Source organism: Chiloscyllium punctatum, chromosome 16, assembly GCF_047496795.1.
Source record: "Chiloscyllium punctatum isolate Juve2018m chromosome 16, sChiPun1.3, whole genome shotgun sequence".
In the NCBI taxonomy this organism is placed as follows: Eukaryota; Metazoa; Chordata; class Chondrichthyes; order Orectolobiformes; family Hemiscylliidae; genus Chiloscyllium; species Chiloscyllium punctatum.
The window spans coordinates 19,830,632-19,840,098 of NC_092754.1; the positions used below are offsets into that span (position 1 = coordinate 19,830,632).

At 45.8% G+C, this 9,467-nt stretch overlaps 1 long non-coding RNA gene across 1 annotated transcript in view; it reads left to right on the forward strand.

Moving 5' to 3' along the window:
- The window catches only part of LOC140486846 (uncharacterized), a 42,573-nt gene extending 34,018 nt beyond the window's left edge, over window positions 1-8,555 (forward strand). Inside the window, exon 3 of the long non-coding RNA XR_011962638.1 lies at window positions 6,609-8,555. This is a non-coding gene — a long non-coding RNA (uncharacterized lncRNA). The remainder of the gene's footprint in view (window positions 1-6,608) is intronic.
- The last annotated feature ends 912 nt before the right edge of the window (window positions 8,556-9,467 follow it).

Consider the following 9,467-nt stretch of genomic DNA (forward strand, 5'->3'; position numbering starts at 1 on the left):
TTTGTAACTCTCAAGTGCCCAAACTAAGCCTTCACGTCTCATTCTAACATAAACCTTCTTCCTCCTCTTGACAAGAGATTCAACTTCTTTAGTCAACTACAGTTCCCTCGCTCGACCACTTCCTTTTCAACTGACAGGTACATACTTGTCAAAGACATGCAGTAGCTGTTCCTTGAATAAGCTCCACATTTTAATTGTGCCCATCCTCTGCAGTTTCCTTCCCCATTCTGTGCCTCCTAAATCTTGCTGATTCGCATCATAATTGTCTTTCCCCGAGCCATAATTCTTGGCCTGCGTTATATACCTATCGCTTTCTATTGCTAAAGTAAACTTAATCGAATTGTGGTCACTATCACCAAAGTGCTCATCTCCCTCCAAATCTAACAACAGGCCAGGTTCATTACCCAGTAACAAATCCTATGTGGCCTCACCCCTTGTTGGCTTGTGTACACGCTGTCAGGAAGCCAACCTGCACACATTGGACAAACACTGACCCACCTAAAGTACTCGAACTATAATATTTCTAGTCAATATTTGGAAAGTTGAAGTCCCCCATAACTACTACTCTGTTACTCTCTTGCTCCTATCCAGAATCATCTTTGCTGTCCTTTCCTCTGCATCACTGGAACTATTCGGAGGTCGATAGAAAAGTCCCAACAGGGTAACCTCTCCTTTCCTGTTTCTAACCTCAGCCTATACTACCTCAGTAGACTTATACTCAAACATCCTTTCTTCCACTGTAATAGTGTCCTTGACTAACAAAGTCATAGCTCCCCCTCTTTTACCAACTTCTCTATTCTTACTGAAACATCTAAATCTCGGAACCTGCAACAACCATTCCTGTCCCTGCTCTATCCATGTCACTGAAATGGCCACAACATCGAAGTTCCAGGTACCAACCCATACTGCAAGCTCACCCACCTTATTCCAGATGTTCCTGACTTTGAAGTAGACACACTTCAAACCACCTTCCTGCTTGCAGGTGAACTCCTGCGACTTTGAAACCTCATTTCTAACCTCACTGCTCTCAACCTCCTGGATGCTGGAACTAAAATTTAGGTTCCCATCTCGATGCTGAATTAGTTTAAACCTGAAGAGCATTAGCAAACATCCCCCACAGGATATTGGTACCCCTTTGATTCAGGTGTAGACTATCCTGTTTGTAGAGATCCCACCTACCCCAGAATGAGCAATGATTATCCAGGTATCCAAAACCCTCCATCCTGCACCATCCCTGTAGCCACATGTTCAACTCCTCTCTCTCTCTCTATTCCTCACCTCTCTAGCACATGGCACGGACAACAAACTAGAAATAACACCACTATTTGTTCTGGCACTAACCTTCCACCCTAGCTCCCTGAATTTCTGTCTTAAATCCCCATCTATTTTCCTACCTATTCGTTAGTATCTATGTGGGCCATGACTTGGTGCTGCTCCCCTTCCCCTCAAGGATCCTGAAAACATGATCCAAGACATCATGAACCCTGGCACCTAGGAGGCAACACACCAATCCACAGAACCTCCTATCCGTCCCCCTAACTATGGAGTCCCCAATGATTAATGCTCTGCTCACCTCCACCTCTTCCCTTCTGAGCAACAGGGACAAACTCTGTGCCAGAGACCTGTGCACCATGGTTTATCCCTGGTAAGTCATTCCCCCTCCTCCCCACTACCCCCCACCCCCAACAGTATCCAAAGCGATATACTTGTACTTGAGGGGAACGGCCACAGGGGTTCCCTGCACTGCATGCCAGTTCCCTCTCCGTCCCCTGTCTGTAGCCCTTCTGCCTTTTTCTTGCACCTGAGATGTGACTACCTCCTTGTGACTACTCTCAATAACCCCCTCCGCCTCCCGAATCATCGAAAGTTCATCCAGCTCCAGCTCTAGTTCCCTAATGCAGTTTTCCCTAGCGCGGAGCTTGAGTTGGGTGTGCTTCCCGCAAATGAAGTCAGCAGGGATACTCGTGGTGACCCTTACCGCAGAAAGAACATTTAACCCCCATTCCCACTATTCTAAAGTCGCAAAGTGACTGTAGAAATATAAAGAATAAAATAAAAACTAGTTATCTTACCAATCTGGTGCACAGAACCTTTGTTTTGGTTAGAGGAGGAGGATGGGTGAGAGACACTACCTAAGTAGTGTATCAGGTAATGCAACCACCCAAATGTATAACTTCACTTACCCAGCCGCCCTTTGTCCGCTCCTACTCAGCCTGTGCTCCACCTATTCATGAGGTAAGTTTTTAAATCAGTGATTCACCTTCCCGTCAGCCCCTTGGTCGATGCTCCTGCTCTTCCAGCTGCTGAAACAAAAACGTGTCCTCCAGCCCCTCTGACTCAACCCCCTGATAATCCCCCTGGGAAACCCCCCTCCCACAAACAACCAGGGACCTTGAGGGGCAACACTGATGAACTGCACCAGGGGGATTTCAACTCCACTGTCTCCTCCACGTCCACTGCTGGGTATGCCTTTTGCTTGAAGATGATGTCTTGCACAGATCAATGTCTCCAAGGAAAGATTGGCAATGCGCCTTTCGATAAGCCCTGGACCCACACCGAAGTCCACAGCATGCTCCAAGATGCCCCTGATCCACTCAAACACCCAACACCAATTTATAATTGGCTAGTACAAATCTGCAGTGGTTACAAATTGCTTGCCCTAGGATGTCCATACTTTCATGTATCTGGATTATGGGACCCACTGGGCAGCCATAAAAGCCTCCCTTGTGATCCCCTCGACACTGTGGGCTTCTGCAAGATGGCTTGAGGCTAGCGGTAACCTTACAATTATGACAATAGCATGGCATCAGGCGGACTCTGGCGAAGTTATGCGCTGTTTGCAAAAGGCTAATGAGCCGATGCTTGATTTCCTTGCTCGCTTTAAGGAAGTTTGGGATTCATCTGCAGGCATTCTTCTCTCAGATAATGATCATTTAGTGGTCTAGACTCTTGTCAATTGCATGCAGCCCTGCCACACCCAGACTTTCAAATCCCATAACCTCAACTGGCAGGAGATGAAATGGAATCCCCTCCTCACTGCCCTTACCAATATGGACCGACAGGGTCTTTTCAATTATAAGAAGGAAAAAGATGCATACCCCTGATTAACACAGGCATGGAATCAAGGACAAAGCCAGGGACAGGGATAGCAACGAAGCAGTAAAAACAGAGACAGGTGCAGTACATATGGAAAATTGGGCGCAGGAATGACAGTCCAGTCCCCCTCAACAATTGTTACAGCAGCACCATCAACTTCCTGCATAGCAACAGCCTCAACAGGCTGCCTATACTCTTCATGACCCTTTTCCCCACACCCCTGATGTTTAGGAGTGCTGCATGAGGAAGGTCTTGCAGGCCGTCTCAATACGACTCTCTCATTCCCTGTTGGAAAACCCCATGATGGATGTTGAAATGGGGGGGTCATTTTGTCTCAGTTTTGTTGGCCTCTGGAGCCATCTAAACATCTGCATCTCCCTCAGCGGCCCTTCCTCTCAGCTCCAACACAGTTTCCACTGTGAGTGTCTGTGGACTGCCCATGGTTGAACATCTTTCTACCCCCGTGCCTATTGTCGTCGGTCCGTTGATGGTCCCCGACACGGCTATAATCTCCCCTTCCTGTCTGGTTGCCCTTCTCGGTCGCTAGACTCTCTGTAAACTGAATGTTTCTGTTCATTGTTTTCCACAGGGCCTCACCTTGGAGCTCCTTGTTTTCAATTACCCTCTTTTACAGACTGCCATGACCGCTCTTCCACCTCTGTCCTCTCCTACTCCTTCCTTTTATGTATGGACGTTCCGGGCAACCTTGTAAGGGCTTGTCTTATTTCTTTCCTCCTACATTTGTTGCATGTCCCTCAGTTTCCCCCCCCCCCACTCCCACCACCTTCCTTTGCTGGTTAGTTCAGACAGACTGTTTTCTGTGCATGCTTCACTGCACTGCTGCTTATCTTTACCGACCCTGACCCATCTTCTTCTGCTATTTCAGACCTCTACCTTAATCTGCCTTCCACACTGACTAGCCTCCCTGCTGCTGCCACTTGTTTTGCTGTCATTGACCTCTGCTCGGTCTTTTCCTTCATTAAATTGTCATTGGATAGCCAGTACCTTTTTTGCTTTTACTTATGGGTGCCGCCAATATACATGGACACTCTTTCCCCAAGGGTACATGCAGAGCCCCGCTGTATATGCCTCTGTGGTATACTGGACCCTGAAAGATCTCCATCCACTATGTAAAAACACCTTGGTTCAGTATGCTGATGATTTATTAGTGGCCTCCAATTCACCTGATGCCTGTATGTATGATACTGTTGCATTGTTCTACTGTCGGGCTCAGGATGGACATAAGGTCTCTGATGAAAAGATGCTGCTCTGCCAAAAGACAGGACAATATTTGAGCTATGAGCTTATGCATGATCTCAGAGCACTGTCTCAAGATTGCATAATGGCCATCTTTAACCTCTCTCCTCCCACTACACGAACTGAGCTTTTGTCCTTTTTGGTCATAGTGAATTACTGCTGACATTGGATACCAGACTATCCAGTCATTGATGCGTCTCTCCAAACCACCCAACCCAGGTGAACTGGACCCCTGATATGGCACAAGCCTTTCAGATACCTAAACAGTGCTTAACCTTTACGCCTGCTCTGGGTATCCCTGATGATATGTAGCAGTTTCAGCTTTATGTTAAAGAAAAAGAAGGATATGCATCCAGTGTTCTAATGCAGATGCATTGGGATCTCTGATGCCCTTTAGCTTCTTATTCTGTACAATTACCACCTCTTGTAGGGGGAATGCAGGCCTGTTTAGGAGCTGTGGTGGCTGCCGCTGTAATGGTAGAAAAGTCCCCGCCTATTGTACTCGATTACCTTTGCACAGTTTCTGTTCCTCATTCGGTCTCCCTGCTACTTAATTCAGCAGCAACTCAGCATTTTACATCATCAAGGAGAACTGGCTGTGAGGTCATCCTACTTTCTCACACTAATCTTATGCTTCAGCACGCCCCGCTTTAGACCCCGCCACCCTTCTTCCTGTTACACAAGATTCCCGGCAGACAACAATGATTGTCTACATGTAATCCAAGAGGTTGTCAGCCCTGACCTCTCTGAAATTCCATTCGACAACCCAGACATGATTCTTTTCACAGACGGCTCCTCTTTTTGGCCCTCAGATCACCAAATGCTAGCTGGCTATGCGTTATGCACACCTTTGAAACCCTAGAATCCGCTGTGTGCCGTAAGGGACTTATGCGCAGGCAGCCGAACTGTTTGCCCTTACCAGGGCCTGTATCCTTGCTGTTAACACTTACACCGAGTTCCAGATATGCCTTTGGAGTGGTATGTGATTTTGGAACCCAGTGGAACATAGAGGATTTATTACCTCTTCTGGGAGGCCTTTGCAGCATGCCCTGCTCATCAACAATCTTTTATAAACTATAATGCTCCCCTCTGCTTTGGCTGTGATAAATTGTGCCGCCCATACCGCCGCTGATGACCCAATTGCCTGAGGACATGCTTGCACTGACCAAGCTGCTCGGCAAGCAGCATTAGCTCCCACTGTATGGGTACTACAAGCTCCTAAGGCCGGGGAAGCAACTAAGGTTTTAGATCTAGTAGAGGGAATATGGGCAGCACAGCAACATGTTCCACAAGCCGAAAAAGACATAGGAGCTAAGGAATCCCCATTGGGGCTTGTGGTTCACCCTGACAGAAGGTTCATTTGCCCTAAAGCTACTTGCATGTTCTTGCGCTAGCTGCCCATGGGATTGGCCATGCAGGAAAAGGAGGGTTGATACACGCAGTATGACAAGCTTGGTATGCACCAGGCTTTGCAGCAGCAGCACAACACTAGTAACAAAATGTCTAATATGTCTACAAAATAATAATGCTAAATCTTTAGCCAAGTATGATCATCTGCCAGTCCCAGACGGACCCTTTAATCATTTACAGGTTGATTTTGTTCACATACCAGCTAAACAGGTTTTCAAGTACATGTTGGTAATTGTCGACATACTTTCTAAATGGGTAGAAGCCTTCCCCTCAAGGAAAGACAATGCTAGAACAGTGGTCCAATACCTCATGAAGGGTGGGATCCCTAGGTTTGGAATTCCAGGGAGCCTTGACCATGACAGAGGCACTCACTTTACCACCGCAGTCACAGAAAATGTTAGTAAAGCTCTAGACATCGCATGGAAATATCATATTCCCTATCAGCCCGTCTTCAGGTATGGTGGAACGGATGAATGGTATACTTAAAACCACTCTGACAAAGATCACACAGGACACGGGCCTGCCTTGGCCAGATGCTCCTACCCTTACCCCTGTATACCATAAGAACCCAGGTCAACAGAAGCACAGGACTTAGCCCGTTCGAGATCCTGATGGGGACACCAATGCCCACAGGGGCATTCTCCCAAATTTCCTGTGGATACAGCATTACTCTTGACACAGGAAGCTCTTCTAGATTATGTCAAAGCACTCTCTAAGATGATTATCTGTAACCATGATCTGGTAAAGGAGGCCATTCTTGCACCTAGTGATGGCCCAATGCATCCGTTCTAACCTGGGGACTATGTCATGATAAAATCATTGGAAAATAATTCTCTTTCTCCAAGGTGGAAAGGCCCGTACTTCATCCTCCTGGTAACCCAGAAGGCTATCAAGATCAAGGGAAGACCTGATTGGGTGCATGGAACTCGCTGCAAGAGAGTGTAACCCCCGAAAGGACACAAGCAGAAAATGCCGGAGGCACCAGCTCACCCACCAGCCGCAGTATGTAGATACTGATTGCCATTTCTCTGTGCTCCTCATTGCTTTGTTCATGCTGACTGGACATGAGGGGAACAAAGAAGATGGAAAGATTAACTTTGTTACAAGGGAGTTGCATGTCAATACTTTTCTTTACATGACTTTCTTATTCACATATGGTTAACTGCTCTAGCTTGGGTATGCGCCCATATCCCCATACATTCTAAGGGAGGAATCCCCTGAGATCCATTCCATTTAATGAATCCAAAACAGCTGAATGGTGATTGAAACAAAACAGCTCCTCCGATATTTCCACCTAGTGGGGAGATAGGTTTGACTGGGAGTCTCACGACTCTTTTATGCAAGGCCCCGATGGGACCATTTATTCCAATAAAGATAAATTTACTTGGGAGTCCACAGGTTATAATACAGAAAAGTATAAGGGTTGTTTCCAACCTAAGTACAACCTTTCGCATACACCCCCTGGCTCTGTTCCTCATTAATACCCATGGGAACCACACATCAGGGATGGAATACTGGAACCAGTGAATGTTCCCTTTCCTACTCCTTACTCCATCTGCGTGTCGATCCACTTCCAATGGGAATATCCTTAACCTTGAAGTTGCCAACAAGACTAATAAAAATACCACATTCAAACCTCTTTGGACTGGAACTCAGACCAATTACTTAAGTACTTATAATGGCACCTATTTCATTTGCAGCCACAAAGGCCGACCCCTGGTTGCCAGCCCCCTGGGTATGTAGTGTATATGGTCCTCCTTAATTATCACCCGCACTCCTCCCCATTCCAACAGCCTTGGCCTCACACCAAGAGAGCTATAACTGAAACTGAGCGGTTCTTTTCCATTCTCTTCCTCTCTTATGGGACCACTCGACTGGCAAAGGAGGTCAGAAAATTGGCCTCAGTCCTTCAAGAAATAGTGAACAACATGGCTGCAGCCATTGACCAACTTAGTTCAGAGGTAGTTGCCATTTGCACAGTGGCCCTCCAAAACAAATTGCTTTAGATTATCTACTGGTCAAGAAAGGAGGCACCTGTGCGCTCATTGGCTCCAAATGTTGCACCTATATACCCGATTCCAATGAGAACCTTACCAACTTCACCGATCACATTTGAAAGGCTGCCTCCAAGCTCTGTGACACTAGCTCCCCTTGGGATGTGTGGAGGTGGATGGGTGGATGGTTTGGTTCCTGAGTACAGGCCCTCCTACAGGGCCTTATGGTACTTATCTTCATTTGTGTTATCATTTCGGTTCTTGTCATCTGCCTTAAGCAGTGCTTTGCATGCTTTGGCTCACTGTTATTGCCCTCAGTCCCATTAACTTCCCAGTTGGTCAAAGTCCCCCTCACTGAAAGCTCTTACCCTGACACAGAACCCCAAGAGCCTGAACCTGCTCGTTCTGACACATCAAACCCTTACGATTTCCCTTCTGATTCCGAGCCTCCACTGCCGGATAACGCCACCCCCCCCCCCCCCCCAGGCTCCAGCTATATTTTGCCTTTTTGATCTTATGATCAAAAAGGAGGGATAGTGGAAGCTGTTTTGATGGCCTGCTTGTCTGCAGTTCTTTGTTTTGCTGACTTGTTTGTTTGCAACCACCTGTTAAGCAAAACTCCAACCCAGCTAGACATTACCAATGGGTGAATGTAATATCTGGAACATGTATTGACTTAAGGACTGAAAACAATAGCTTGTTATGTACAGTCCTGAGAAACTGTCAGCTCGGCATTTGTTGTACGATATAAATCTGCGGAGATCGGGAGCACTTTGGAGTAGCACTGGACCGTGATTAGGAAAGATGTGCTCTCCATGATATCATGGAATAAAGTTTATCAATCCTGAAGGTCTGAGTCTGGAAAAGTTCTTCGACAGTTTCTATATATCAGTAATACTGAATAAAAATGCAAATATTATCAGTATTCTAGGCTTCCAGGCCAAGGCCCATGAACTAGAGCTGCTCAGTTGAAATAATGGATTGATAAGTACATAAAATAACATTTTTACAAAAGACTTCAAAACAGATTTTAATATTTATATATGATTTGTTCCTATGTTGATCTTTAATGCTCAATCTTTAATTATATTCTGAATGTTACTGTGTAGTTTTATTGCTGTTTATTATTTGTTGATATCTAGGGTCATGTTACTTTTCAAGTGTTAAAATGCAGTCCCATTGGAAATAGTTTGCAAAGCACTGGATTACAGGTAAAGAATGATACCAGCTGAGCCATGACTGACATTCTGTCCTGCTGGGAGATGTGGGAACTAGTTTTCATAGGAAGAATTCTCACTGATTTTCATCTGACAGAAAGAAACTGAGCTATGTCTTGCACTCAAGCTGAGATCAGGAACGCTCAGAGTAGAGAATCACAGAAACAATGTAGATGCATTACATATCCAATATCCAATACACAATCCTTGCAAAAACACACATCCAGTTCACTATATTGGTAGAAAGTAGCTGCAGCATATTTAGAAAATCATAATACCATCAAACAGAGTCATTATGATTTTATAAAAGGGAGATGGTGGTATAATGATGAGCATAGCAGCTTTCCAAACAGTGATCTAGATTCAATATCCAGCCATTACTTTCCTCAGTTAAAATCAGGAGATTGGAATTAGGCACTGATGCTCATTTAATGAGTTTAGATCAAAGTGGTGCTGGAAAAGCACAGCAGGTCAGGCAGCATCCGAGGAGCAG